This window comes from Mastigoproctus giganteus, chromosome 3 (genome assembly GCF_048544385.1).
Source record: "Mastigoproctus giganteus isolate SK-2022 chromosome 3, ASM4854438v1, whole genome shotgun sequence".
Classification (NCBI taxonomy): Eukaryota; Metazoa; Arthropoda; class Arachnida; order Uropygi; family Thelyphonidae; genus Mastigoproctus; species Mastigoproctus giganteus.
Window position 1 is genome coordinate 163,500,459 of NC_143577.1, and position 14,235 is coordinate 163,514,693.

General features: G+C 38.0%; 1 protein-coding gene across 1 annotated transcript in view; it reads right to left on the bottom strand.

Moving 5' to 3' along the window:
• Window positions 1-14,235, bottom strand: part of atl (atlastin GTPase) — a 346,856-nt gene that overhangs the window by 259,394 nt on the left and 73,227 nt on the right. The gene's annotated exons all lie outside the window — the stretch shown is intronic.

The following is a 14,235-nucleotide window of genomic DNA, read 5'->3' on the forward strand; positions in this document are numbered from 1 at the left end:
GTAGAACTATTAAATTTGGGGCTAAAGCAGCAATGATTTCATTTTCTTCTTAACCTGGACAATCTTTAATTTAGAGAGTATATTCCAGGCTGAGAATACACAGAACCTCTTAAAAGCTGGTCACTTACATGCTTTGAAAAATCTGTCAACTTGCAAACAGAAGTTATGTTCTGTAGATACCATTCATTTATTCAGCAGATCATCGATTTCACATCGATATTTACTATTTCATTAAAGTCAAAATTAATGCTGAAAATTGTATTTGAAATCAATACGTAGCTAAGTTGTATTCAATGTTGTTAGGTCACTTCCTCAGGAAAACCACACAGACATCAGTTTCGTTTATCCACAGCTTTTGGTTTCGCTAATCTCCATCAATTACAACAGGTCATGTCAATTACATGACAGATCCCCATGGTTAGAGTTTGAATCCAACTGTTACTATAAAATGGACGAGCACCCCATGGTGCTCGTTCATTTTATAATAACAGTTGGATTGTTAGAACAAGCTGCTATCTGGTATTGTGGAAGTGAGAATAAATTTTAAGGAAGAATTAGATATTATTACAGAAGATGGACAAATGAGATGGGTAGTGTTCCCCCCCCCCATAGGCTCACTTTATTGCATCATTTTCCAGTACTATTAATATTTTTTCCAGTACTATTAATCTGTCAACTTGCAAACAGAAGTTATGTTCTGTAGATACCATTCATTTATTCAGCAGATCATCGATTTCACATCGATATTTACTATTTCATTAAAGTCAAAATTAATGCTGAAAATTGTATTTGAAATCAATACGTAGCTAAGTTGTATTCAATGTTGTTAGGTAACTTCCTCAGGAAAACCACACAGACATCAGTTTCGTTTATCCACAGCTTTTGGTTTCGCTAATCTCCATCAATTACAACAGGTCATGTCAATTACATGACAGATCCCCATGGTTAGAGTTTGAATCCAACTGTTATTATAAAATGGACGAGCACCCCATGGTGCTCGTTCATTTTATAATAACAGTTGGATTGTTAGAACAAGCTGCTATCGGGTATTGTGGAAGTGAGAATAAATTTTAAGGAAGAATTAGATATTATTACAGAAGATGGACAAATGAGATGGGTAGTGTTCCCCCCCCCATAGGCTCACTTTATTGCATCATTTTCCAGTACTATTAATAATAAAAATAATAATGAGTAAAGTGATGTTAAAATGGATGTGCAGCAGACTACATTCGCACAAGTAAGCATTCCATGCTTGAATTAGATAATGCCTTATGTATAAAAAAAGGATAAGGATGAATAAGGTGTGCCTTTAGCTTAAACCCTAAAGGTTTTAAATAGCATATATGTTATTTTATAGAGTCTACATCAACCAAAATCTAATTGTCTATTGTGTTTATGGTTTACAGGAGTTTTCTTGGTTTTACCGTAGTACAATAGTTTTCTATAGAGGGAACCCAACTTACAATAATTATCACTTATGCGGGGAGGGGGACCTTACCCTTGCATACTTTGAGACCCTACTATACAGGCATACCTCGCTAATATGGTGGATTAGGTTCCAGACCACTGCCGTAAAGTGAATCACAGCCTTTTTTCACTTGCCAGCGCATATAAAAAAAAAAAAAAAAAAAGACTAAAAACATTTACACTGTCATTTCTTAAGTGTGCAACAGCACTAAAAATGATGCAAAAGTAAAAATAATAAATTTAAAAAATGCTATAGTACTGTATTGCTAACCTTAAAATATTTTCGTCCTTTGCTTATGGTGACTGATGAATGAATATTTTAGAAGTAATTATGGAAAGATGGCTGAAGGAGATAGTGGAGCTTCATCATCTGAGCCTTCAACAAATCTTATTCTCTTTGCTCGTGCAGAGTCTTGCCTTGATGTTGATGGCTGTTGAATGGTAGGACTACTTGCTGTTGAAGTTTGGGGTGGCTGTGGCACTTTCTTAAAATAAGACAACAAATAAGTTTGCCTCATTGACTGACACCACCTTTCGCGAAAGATTTCTCTGTATGCTATACCATTTGATAGTATTTTACCCATTGTAGACCTTTTCAAAATTGGCATCAATCCTCTCAAAGCTTGCCACTACTGTATCAAGTAAGCCAATGTAGTGTTCTAAATCCTTCGTTGTCATTTCAGCAATGCTCACTGGATCTTCGTCAGGAGTGGATTCCATCTCAAGTAACCCTTGCTCATCTACCAAAAGCAAGTCCTCATCTGTTAAAGGTTGATCATGAGATGCCAGCAATTCAGCCACATCTTCAAGCTCCACTTACAGGTTCCAGTTCTCTTGCCATTTCCACCACATTTGTAGTCACTTCCTACACTGAAACCTCAAACCCTTCAAAGTCATCCATGTGGGTGAGAATCAACTTCTTCCAAACTCCTTTTACTGTTGATATTTTGAGCCCTTCCCATGAATCACGAATGTTCTTAATGGCATCTAGAATGGTAAATCCTTTCCAGAAAACTTTCAATTTATTTTGCCTAGGCCCATATTTTAGAAGTAATTACTATCTAAGAGGTAATTACTATCAGAGGTATCGCTATCTAAGGCGACTATAGCCTTAACAAATGTCTGTCTTAAATAATAGGGCCTGAAAGCAGCAATTACTCCTTGATCCATGGGCTGCAGAATACATGTGTTAGCCGACAGTAAACAACATTAATCTCTTTGTACATCTCCATCAGAGCTGTTGGGCAACCAGGTGCATTGTCACTAATCAGTAGGCCTTGACAGTGGGCTTAAAATATTCAGTAAACCACATAGTAAACAGATCATCCAGGCTTTGTTGTTCGATTTATAATACAAAAGAGGCTAGCTTTAACATAAGGATCTTGGGGGCCATAAGATTTTCAGTATGGTAGATGAGCATTGGCTTCAAACTTGCAGTCACCATCTGCATTAGCCCCTAACAAGAGTCAGCTTATCCTTTGCAGCCAGCCAGCCATTGACTTCTCTAGCTATGAAAGCTCTAGACAGCATCATCTTCCAACATAGGGCAGTTTCGTTGACATTGAAAATCTGCTTGCTTAGTGGAGCCACCTTCATCCATTATCTTAGATAGCAAAACTGGACAGCTTTCTACAGCTTCTACATCAGCACTAGCTGCTTCACCTTGCACTTTTATGTTGTGGAGATGGCATCTTTCCTTAAACCTCATGAACCACCCTCTGCTAGCTTCAAACCTCTCTTCTGCAGATGCCTCGCCTCTCAGCCTTCTTAGAATTGAAGAGAGTTGGGCTTTGCTCTGGATTAGGCCTTGGCTTAAAGGAACGTTGTGGCAATAAGGCTGTCTTGCTTTCTTATCATTTTCATGGAATAGCACTTTTAATTTCTTTCAAGAACTTCCCCTTTGAGTTCACTACTGTGCTAACTGCTTGGCATGTCAAACATAGATTACGGCTTATCTCGACGTTTGACTTGCTGCTCTCATCAAGCTTAATCATTGCTAGCTTTTGATTTAAAGTAAGAGGCTTGTGACTCTTCTTTTCACTAGCACTACACTTAGGGGCCATTGCGCTGTAATTAATAATTACAATAATAATAACAATAAAACAAGTAAAAAGTTTGAAAAATTTTGAAAACTGCCAGAATATGACAGACAAAGTGCACAAATGATGTAAACAGATGAGCACAGGTAAAAAAATGCCGCCGGTCAACTCACTCGATTCAGCTGATGTGTGCATCACTGCCGAAAACCCCCTACAGAGCAAGGCAAGCACTGAAAATAATAAACATGAATATAATTGAAAAGAGCCATATTAGCAAAGCACCTTAAAGAGAGGTATGCCCTATACTTCACAAATAGATGTTTTAAAAGTTGGGAACTTTTATGATCAAGCACATTGCCTAAACCTATCAATGAGAGGCTTAGGAAACTTCAATGGATGTAAAGGTACATTTATTGAATGTGTACTCTAGAACAGCAGTTGCCAACCTTTTTTGTCTTGCAAAACCCTTTCAGCATATTTTTATCGCAAGTTCTGAATTTTTATTATAAAATATTTCCAGTACTACGTTTCTATAAGCACTATTGTGTTATAATACAAAAGAACTATTTTGTAGTTTACAAAAATATACCTATGGAAATATAAGTATTACAGAATTTTTAGTGCAAACCCCTGGAAAACTTTTGCAAACCTCTAGGGGTTCATAAACCAATACTCTAGAACAAGTGATCTGAAATACATTTTGATTAATATTTCTTGCAGTCACGCCTAATACTTTAATCATAATTCTGTGCTTGTTTGCTTGTTCACTGCTCTACCTTAAGCTTTGGTTTTGAAACCTGTGGTTTCAAAACCAAATATAACAAAGACAATAGCACAATTTCCTTTTCCCAGAAACTGAAGTCTTTTCAATTTCTGGAAAAAGGAAAATTTTCAGAATTTCATCTGACATTATCTTTTCTTACTGGATTTTAATACTTCTTGTATATATTTTTTAATAAAATATTTAATAAATGAAGTGTTTTACACTTTTTATTAAAAAAAAAAATCAATTCCACTGAAAATTAAAATTAGAATTATAATTAGAAAATTAAAATTATAATTAGAACATGCACATAAATATATACACATACACCGATGAGCCAAAACATTATGATCAGTGAGTTGTTATGCAAATCGAAGAAACTGCAGGTGAACTACAACGCATGCGCGGGTCAGGACACTATAAAAAACACCTGATACTGAGCTCTGTTAATCAATGTTACACTTGTTCTTTAGATGGTTTCGGCAGCGGACAAGGGAGTTTGACAAATGCCAAACGACTGGGTCAGAGCATATCCTAAATGGCATGGCTGGTTGGGTGCACACGGTCAGCCGTGGTTAGTACCTACTGAAAGTGGTCCAAGGAGAGAAAACCCATGAACTGCTGGCGAGACGTTGGACGACCACGGCTCATTGATGCTAGAGGTGAGCGAAGGTTCTTCCGGATGGTACGTGCAACAGAAGGGTGACTGTGGCGCAACTCTCCGGTAACTGGAATGCTGATGATGGGAGTAATGTGTCACAACACACAGTACATTGAACCCTGCCGAAAATGGGGCTGCATAGCCACAGGCCCCTCCAAGTGTCCTTGCTAACCATGATTCACCAGTGAAAGTTCCTACAATGGGCACACTAGCATCGAAACTGGACCATGAGTGATTGGAAGAAGATTGTCTGGTCCGATTAATCACATTTCCTGTTGCACCATGTGGACAGCCGGGTACGCGTGCGTCATTTACATAGGGAAATTATGCCACCTGGATGTGCCATGGGACGAAAACAAGCCAGTATCATGCTTTGGGAGATGTTCTGCTGGGATACCCTGGGTCCAGTCATCCACATGCCTGACACTGACATCTACCACCTACCTAAAAGTCATTGCTGACCAGATACACCCTTTCGTGGCAACTGTCTTCCCCTCTGGCGGTGCAGTCTTTCAGCAGTATAATGCACCATGCCACACCGCCCGGATTGTTAGAATCTGGTTCGCGGAACATGAGGAAGACTTCCAGGTATTGCCCTGGTCTCCAAATTCCCCAGACATCGATCCCATTGAGCATCTGTGGTTTGTGTTGGAACAGCAACTGTGATCTGCAGCGTCTCAACCACGAACCTTACAGGAGTTAAAGGATCTGCTGGTTAAGTGTTGGTAACAGATACTACAAGACACATTTAGAAATCTTGTAGCATACATGCCTCACCAGGTATGAGCTGTTTTGGCTCATCGGTGTATATACAGGGTGATTCAGGAGGAATAGTAAATATTTTGGGAGGTTATAGTATCGATTATTCTGAATAAAAACGTTCATATAAATATTTGTCCAATTCTCAATGAATATGGAGATACAACTGTTTGAAACTGGAATGCACAACTCCAGTTTCTTTTTTTTGAAACTGAGAGGTGGCAAATGAAGTTTAACATTGACAAATGTAAAGTACTACACATGGGAAACAGCAACCCCAGAGCAACGTATCAACTCTGTGGTACTACACTGACAGTGGTAGAGAATGAAAGGGACTTGGGGGTGGTTGTGCAGGCAGATATGAAGTTCTCTGAGCAGTGCAGACGGGCTGCAAGAGTAGCTCATGGAGTATTGTCAATGATATACAGGAATTTTTCCAGCAGGGATAAGGAGGTGATTATTCCATTGTATAAGGCGATGGTCAGGCCACACCTAGAGTACTGTATACAGGTCTGGAGGCCTCATTTCAAGAAGGATGTAGAGCTGCTGGAACGAGTACAGAGAAGGGCAACAAGATTAGTGAATGGAACAAAGGGGTGCTCTTACGAAGAAAGGCTTAAGTTTTGCAAATTACAGTGTCTGGAGAGTAGGCACCAGCGAGGTGATCTGATAGAGGTGTATAAAGCCTTGAATGGTTTAAGCATGCTCAATGCTGATGGGATTCTTCCTCTAGCTCAGAAAAATCACCTGAGAGGGCATAAATTCAAATTGAGTAAAGACAGATGTAGGATAGACGTGCGGAAATTTGCCTTTAGCCAGCGAGTGGTTGGTTGGTGGAACAGACTTCCATCCCTTGTGGTGGAGGTTGATAGCCTAAATAAGTTTAAGGCTCAGCTGGACAGGTATTTTGAACGAACAGAGGGGTGAAGTGGAAGTGGGTTTTTTTTTTTTTTTTTTGGCTGATGCTGCATAAGCTTGCTTTCTTGCATCAAATGCCTCTACTAATGCTAATGCTAACTCCCTGAATCAGATGTGACTAAGAAGCAGTCATAACCTGATGGATGCTGTTTGGTGTTAAAAGTGTTGTTAAGAATGCTGCACATCTTCACACATGCTGAATATGCCGATATGGTGTTTATCTATGGTTTTTGTGGTGGAAATGTTACTGCTACTTGTAGATAATACCATCGACGGTTTCCTATCTGCAGAATACTGGATTCAAGAGTTTACTAGTGTTTACATCAAACTGCGTGAGACTGGTACAGTTTCCATCACTTATTTCTTCTGAACGTGAAATGAAGAAAATGTGGATGAAATAGAACACATTCTATAGTTGGTAGAACGTAGTCCTACTATTAGCACATGAAGAATTTCTATGCAACCCAGTGTTCTGCAAACAAGAGTATGGTGAGCATTACATGAGCATGGCTTGTATCCATTTCACATACAGCAGGTGCACTTTCAACTTGAAGACATTGCCCAGCAATTGGAATTTTGTGAGTGGGTAAATGCTAATCGTTGATTAATTCCATTAATACTCTTCAGTGATGAAGCTATTTTCACCCGTGAAGGTATCAACAACACCTGTAACTCTCATAAAGTGGTTAGACAAAAATCCACATGCCACTGTAGAAACTAATTTTCAACACTGCTTCTCAGTGAACGTGTGATATCATCGACATTCAATTGATTGGGCCTGTCGTGTTACAAAATCATCTTACAGGTCCCATTTAGCTAGAATATATGCAGAAACTAACTTCCACTACTATTGGAGGATGTACCATTCCCTTGGCTACAAGGAAATGGTATGTACTTTCAGTATGATTGAGCTCTTGAACATTATACCTGTCTGGTGATACAATATCTAAATTGAACTTTCCCTGAACGATGGATCGGGCACAGTGGTTCTGTTCATTGGTCACCAAGGTCTTCAAGACCACACTCCGTTAGATTTTTTGTTTGTGGGGATGGATGAAAAGTGCAATATACAAAGAAAAGGTGAATATAAAATACAAATTGCTAGCTTGCATTTTGGATACTGCAGCCCTCAAAGGAACACCAAGACAACCTTCAAAAGAACAACATGTCAAAGTACCACAAGAGCTGCAAAGAGGTTGGTGGTGGAATTTTCCAACATTTAACATGAACTGTTAAAAATTTGTCACTGTTTTTTGTATCATCCAAAAAGTCAATACAAATAAGTCATTTATTGTTCTGTAATACCTCTCATAATGGCTTTGGGCGTGCGAGTTTTAAACAGCTGTATCTCCGTATCCATTTAAAATTGGACACGTTTATATGAACTTTTTTACTCAGAATAATCGATACTATAACTGCCAAAATATTTACTGTTCCTCCCAAATGACCCTATATATACATAGTCTTTGGCCCACTTATGCAGAATTTGGTGTTAAATGATTGGTTGTTGAGAGAATATGATTCAGAGAATGACTGCCTATGTGGATAATCTGGTCTTTCTGCTGAGAGGCAATTCTAGATCACAATTTGAGGAGACATTGTATCAGTGCAAGAAGAACTAAGTCGATGGTCAAGTATTCATAGAATGACTGTATCTAGAGCAAAAAAAAAAAAAAAAAAGAAAAGCAAACTATCCTTTTGAAGGGGTACTTATCGGTTACTAGAAATCCAGTGACAGTGAATGGTGTAAATTTATTGTTTAAAAACATGGTGTGCAAACAGACAGATATCGGAATTTAGTCTCTCAACTGAACATTGACAAATGCAAAGTACTGCATACGGGTAGCAGTATTCCCACAAAAATGAACCAACTGAGTGGTGTTACACTCAAGGTAGTGGAGAATGAAAGAGACCTGGGGGTAATTGTGCAGTCAGACATGAGTTTTCTGAGCAGTGCAGACAGGCTACAAGAGTAGCTCATGGTGTCTTCTAAATGATATACATGAATTTTGCTAGCAGGGATAGGGAGGCGATTGTTCCCTTGTATAAGGCAATGGCCAGGCCACACCTTGAGTAATGCATACAGGTCTGGAGACCTCAGTTTAGGATGTAGAGCTGCTGGAATGAGTACAGAGAAGGGCAAAAGGTTGGCAAGTGGAACAAAGGGTTGCTGTTACCAACAAAGGCTTAAGCTCTGCAAATTGCAGCTTCTAGAGACTAGGCACCTGAGAGGTGATCTGATTGAAGTGTATAAGGCCTTGAATGGTTTGAGCAAGCTAAATGCTGATGGGATTCTTCCTCTTGCTCTGATTACTCACCTGAGGAGACAAATTCAAAATGAGGAAAGACAATTGTAGAATAGATGTATGGAAAATTGCCTTTAGCCAGCAGGTGGTTGATAGTTGGAACAAGCTTCCTACTGTTGTAGGTCAACAACTTAAATAAGTTCAAGGCAAAACTAGACAAACATTTGGAGTGAATGGATGGGTGAAATGGGAGGGTTTTTTTTTTTTTTCTTTTGGTAGTTGTTGACGCATCGGCTTCTGTGGCCATAATGCACCTCCCAAGGTTTTTGCAGCACTTTGATCCAAGCTCGAGGCGGGATTCGAACCCACGACCTTTGTGTTGCCAGGCAGGAACTTTACCCACCTGGCTAGCCCGGTCAGCTTCTTGTATCGTATGCCACTACTAATGCTAATATTAATTACATCAGAGAGAAAGTATGTCATTTTGTTGGACTTATTGTCAGGAAGGACTGGGGGTCCAAAAGGTAGGGTGTTAACACTATTTTATGTCTTTTTGGCAATAGTGAGTTACAGAGCTCATTTTTGGCTTGACTGTGCATTAAAAAAAAAAAAAAGGAAATCAGAAAGCTATTTGCAATTCAATGTTCAATGTTACTAAAAATGATAAGGGCTTGTAAAACAGTGTCCAATGATACTCTGCAGATAGTGGGATAGCTACCACTAGATTTATTCTTACTTTTTAAAATGTGTTACTATGTGATGTGCAGAGGTGAGCTTAGTATGAAAAGATGAATGTAATAACACAGGTGGATACAGATTATAAGAAAAGATATGCATCTGGAGTCAATTGGTGGGTTACTGACATATAGGATTGCAACACTATAGGAAGGATAACAAAAAAATTCTTTCCAGCAGTAGACCATAAGGGGCAGAGGAAAATCTAACTGGTTCAATCCAAACTTACAAACAGTGCTTCTCATTTTATTTTTTACAAGACTGAACAAACTTGGAATCATATTTTTTTTGTCATAAAAATTCCAATATAAGAATTCCAAGTTAAAAGACTGGAATCATGCTTTTCATATATATGCAATGAGTATGATGACATGAGCTAGTTCATCAACTGCCATGTTTGCATAGATTGGTGGATGGTTGTGAGAAAACTAATAAAAATCAAAGGACAGTCTACATACATTTCAACTGTTTACTATATGGTTTTTCAGCAAAGACTAGTAATTACTACAACTTGAGGAACATCACATGCCACTGACTGGAGTGTTTTGAACTGGTAAATTATGGAGGATGTATATGGTTTGGCATAGTGCTGTTTAGTATTGTGGTAGGAGATATGGCATTTGTGCAGTGGTTCCTAGTGCTCTGTGGGTGCATAATTTATTACTGATGGCAGTTCCTGGTGCTGCCACCAGCCTATACAATTCATGGCACTGATAGACTATACAGGTCATGGTGCTGTTACCTCCTGAATAATTGATAAATTATTCGGGAGGATAAAACTGAACACTAAGTATCTTGTGAACGACAATTTAGCAACTAATACTGCTCCAATAACTCATGATGCTGTTTCAGTTGTACCAGCAAATGATGTTTCGACTGTAGAATGCTGATGCTCACTACTTGGTAAAATTGTTGGCAGTTCCTCGTACTGCCATTACAGGGATTTAAGATTCTGACTGGTGGATCCAATTTGCTGAACAGTAGCAGTGCCTTGTGCTACGATGGTATTTGGAGGACTAGAAGAATGACTGCTACAGTGTGCCACAACTATTTTGAATAATGACTGAACATGGAATTTCCAACTGAAATGGTATTGGTACAAATTTTCCAATCGAAGTGGACAATTATACATTTGGAATGTACCGTTTCAAATAATAGTGGGTAGTTCCCCCCGGCGTTGCTCACTGCCCACACAGAGGAAGTTTCTATGCAGTTCGTGTGGCACAAGACTTCTTCACATTTCAGTTTTCCAAGTTTTGAGGAACTTGTCTAGTGCGAGCGTGATAAGAATTATGGGGGCTCCAGTGGAGGGGGAAACCACCACTTAGGCCTGCTTCCAGACGCTTGTGGCTGGATTCCGTTTGTGTCCTCTGACTGTTTGTGCATATGCAGCGTCTAGAAAGTGGACTGAATTTTGTCTTTATTGATAATGACTATTACATATTAACTTGGATACCAAAATTAACTTTTGATGTATTCAATATTTGCTGCTAATGCATTTGAATTAGACATATTACCATCGCAGCAAAAGAGTTTAAAGTTTATTTGGAATGCTAGATAGAAGATCCCTGGTTTGGCTCCATGTGCCAGGGGTGGTATGTGCCGTGGATAATGCAACTGTATGGTGTTATAAACAGGCAGTGGAACTGCGTAGGCTGGCTGGAACCGCCTAGTTTAATAATAATAAAAAAACACAAATGTACTAAAATATGAGAGGCGATCAAAAAGTTTGAGACAAATTAAATTAAAAATATAAAAAAGTTTTACTGAGATTGATGGTTATTCCTTTTTAATAATCCAAATTAATTCAAAACATTTTTCCCATCTCTCCACCCATTTTTTTAAAAATTCAGAGAAGTGTTGTTTGATAGATAATTTATGATACTGTTAGTTCAATATCTGAAATAAAATGGGAACCTTTGAGTTCATCAGTGAGTTTAAGAAATAGAAAAAAAAAATCATAAGGAGAAAGATCTGAACTACAAAGGAGGATTGGGGGGGACTTTTTATGCTCAACTTGGGCTGGTGTTTCCTCAACAACAGGCTATATGCCCTCCTACATTGTCATCATGCAGTAGCCACCCAGATATTTTAAAATTGGGCCTTTTCTGGCCCACTTTTGAGTCAATTTTTTTAGAGCTTTACTGTAATATAGTCCAGCACGAGTGAAAAAGATGATAATTATACATTTGCCTACAAACTTCACAGACAATGTCTTCGCCGGAAGTAGAAATGTGTTATGCTTCCAATGCAAACTTTGTTGTTCTGATTCTGAATCATAGTGGTGGAGCCAGTACTCATCTTAAGCAGTTAATCTATGTAGGAAATCATTTCTCTTAACATTGGTAGGTTATTTGGCAAACAGAGATGCCAAATCTAACCTGCCTTTGTTCAGGATTGAGGAGCAAAGGGCTCAACAGGAACAAACCTGCTTTATTTTTAAATGTTCAAAATGCTTTGCACATGCCCATAATAATACACAAGGCCTCTGCAAATTTCCTATATGTAACTCATCTGTCTCCAAAGATGAGACCAGGTGCTATATCAATAATCACATCAGTTAATCCTGAAATAGTTCATTCTTCCATCTTTGAATTGCTTGTGTCATCTAAATATAGTGGATCTAGTTGCAGCATCTTTTGAATAGGCTTTTTGCAGAAATTATATTTCTGTTGGTATTTTCTTCAGGACACAGAATTTCATATTGTCTTGCTGTTCTTTCAATATTTTCCTTGTAGTTATGTTATCATTGTTCAAGTTTGCTGGTTTTCAGAAATTACTGTGGACCTGCAGAAATAAAGAGATGTTAGAAATAAATATCTGATAGCTTTAAAATTATATACTTTTCATAATAATCTTTCAAAATTAGTCTCACTTTTTTGATCCCCTCCTCATAACAATACTGTCAAGATCCTTGCTTATATTTTGGAAAATGCAAGCCCAGTCTAGGTAGGAAATACATTATTCTCATTTGTATAAATAATTTGAGAAACCAGAATGGTACTTGGTTATACATCCACACTCCATATTTAAATAGGAAACTGAGCTTTCCACATTTAACAAGACAATGCCCCCCATAACTGTCATTCAAATCAATAATGCCATTCACCATGCTCTGGTATAAGTGCCACTCTGAAACTGCTGCTACCAAATATTTTTCCCATTTGGATGGTTTTGCATACAAAATGTAATGCTGTCAGGTGAAAATTTAAACATTACTACCAATATCTGGAAAGTTTCAAAACCGTATAACAGGTGGCATGACAGGTAGTAGCCTGTGAAAATGGAGGGTGATATTGATGTGCTTATCAAGCACTGTATTATTCAGTTCTTGAATACAGAGAACATAGCACCACTGTGATTAATTGATATTTGAAGAATGCTTACAAGTACATTATAGTCAATAAAAAAAATAATTCTGGACAATCTAAGCAAAAGAAAATTTTGTGCCAGGTAGGTTCTACAACTGCTAATATCACACAGAAATAGGCATATTTCTCCAGAAAACAATTTTCTGGAGAAATATGCGCACATCAGTGGCAACACTGGCACTGAAGATGAGATCTGGATACACCATTATGAACTCGAGTCAAAGTAGAAGTCCATAAGAGAGGAAACAAAGATTTGCTAATAAAGGAGAAATTCAAAGCGCAGCCATCTATTGAGAAAATCAAGTTCTAGTCCTCTTCCATTTTTTGGAGAGAGAGAGAGAGATGGGGGACCCTTGCAGATTTCCTAGAACAGAGATACCTAATTAATTTTAATTCTGCCCACTGAATTAAAAGACTGAAGAAGCTGTAAATATGAATTGCAAGAACAAGGCCAAAAAAGAAGAAAGAAAAATTTCCTCTTCAGCACAACAATACCAGGTGCTATGGCAACATCCCAGACATGAGACATCATTGTGAATTAAATGGATTACTCTGCTACATCCCCTGTACAGTCCTGACCTTGCACCAGACTTAACTGTTTGACCCTATGAAGGATGGCATTTAAGGGGAACCAATCTGACAATGACATCATTGCAACCTTCAAAAAATGATTCTTGGAGACTGATGGAGTCTTACAAGAGGGTGAAAGTTCTCATTCAGCAGTGAAGAAAATTTATACAAAGTGGTCTACATGGGAAAATAAATGCAAGTACTAAAATACCAAGTATGTAACATACAATTTAAATTGATGTTCTTGCTATAGTATCAGATAAGAAAACATTTTGGGATATTAGTTTCAAAGTGACCCCTTATTCATAAAATGTCATGCAACTGTTTCTTTTCATCCCAGTTCCCTATGTTGACCAGAGAAACCAAAAATAAAATGTAATTATTTTGTTTTCAATAATAAAACATTCTGATTGATAAAAAATATTTCTGACCTAACTCCAAAATTTGCTCTTCCACAGTCTACCTGATATATAATCATATCTCAATTTCCAGAAATTCTAGAGGTGGGAAGCCTCTAATAACTTTGCCCCTTAGAACCACTGACAGGTGAGCTTAGTACCAGAATGGTAAATGTGGTTAAATGTGACATCCAGTAAGTCCTGCAATCATCAGTAGCAAAGTCACAGTCAATCTTTTATCATTCATCATGTAGCATTTGGAATAGCAGCTCTTAGTTCTACCTCTAATTTCAGCTTATATCTTGTTT